Source organism: Arachis duranensis, chromosome 4 (genome assembly GCF_000817695.3).
Source record: "Arachis duranensis cultivar V14167 chromosome 4, aradu.V14167.gnm2.J7QH, whole genome shotgun sequence".
NCBI classification, from domain to species: Eukaryota; Viridiplantae; Streptophyta; class Magnoliopsida; order Fabales; family Fabaceae; genus Arachis; species Arachis duranensis.
In genome coordinates this window covers 31,203,270-31,204,369 of record NC_029775.3, presented here as the reverse complement: position 1 = coordinate 31,204,369, position 1,100 = coordinate 31,203,270, and the positions used below count along the sequence as shown (strand labels likewise).

At 39.7% G+C, this 1,100-nt stretch overlaps 1 non-coding gene across 1 annotated transcript; it reads left to right on the top strand.

Moving 5' to 3' along the window:
• Positions 1-499: 499 nt before the first annotated feature.
• LOC127746936 (small nucleolar RNA R71) lies at positions 500-607 on the top strand. The gene has a single exon (XR_008008741.1). It is a non-coding gene; the product is annotated as a small nucleolar RNA R71 (small nucleolar RNA).
• Positions 608-1,100: the final 493 nt, after the last annotated feature.

Here is a 1,100-nt window from a genome sequence, read left to right as displayed (position 1 = left end):
AGCCTATTTCTTCCACCATTATTAAAGCCTTGTCGAGGCTTTTGTTGATCCTTCCATGAGAAATTTGGATGATTTCTCCATGATGAATTATAGGTGTTTCCATAAGGTTCACCCATGTAATTTACCTCTGCTATTGCAGGGTTCTCAGGATCATAAGCTTCTTCTTTAGAAGATGCCTCTTTAGTACTGTTGGATGCATTTTGCCATCCATTCAGACTTTGAGAAATCATGTTGACTTGTTGGGTCAACATTTTGTTCTGAGCCAATATGGCATTCAGAGCATCAACCTCAAGAACTCCCTTCCTCTGAGGCGTCCCATTATTCCCGGAATTCCTCTCAGAAGTATACATGAATTGATTATTTGCAACCATGTCAATAAGTTCTTGAGCTTCTGCAGGCGTTTTCTTTAGGTAAATGGATCCACCTGCAGAATAGTTCAATGACATCTTGGTAACTCAGACAGACCATAATAGAATATATCCAGAATGGTCCATTCTGAAAGCATGTGAGAAGGACACCTTTTGGTCATCTGCTTGTATCTTTCCCAAGCTTCATAGAGGGATTCACCATCTTTTTATTTAAAGGTCTGAACATCCAATCTAAGCTTGCTCAACTTTTGAGAAGGAAAGAACTTAGCCAAGAAGGCCGTGACCAGCTTATCCCAAGAGTCCAGACTATCCTTAGGTTGTGAGTCCAACCATGTTCTAGCTCTGTCTCTTATAGAAAAAGGGAAAAGCATGAGTCTGTAAACTTCAGGATCTACTCCATTAGTCTTAACAGTCTCACAGATCTGCAAGAACTCAGTTAAAAACTAGTAGGGATCTTCTGATAGAAGTCTATGGAACTTGCAGTTTTGTTGCATTAGAGCAACTAATTGAGGTTTCAGCTCAAAATTGTTTGCTCCAATGGCAGGGATTGAGATGCTTCTTCCATCAAACTTGGAAGTAGGTGTAGTATAATCACCAAGCATCTTTTTTGCATTATTGTTGTTAGGTTCGGCTGCCATCTCCTTTTCTTGTTCGAAAATTTCAGCAAGGTTGTCTCTGGATTGTTGTAATTTAGCTTCTCTTAGTTTCCTTTTCAGAGTCCTTTCAGGTTCT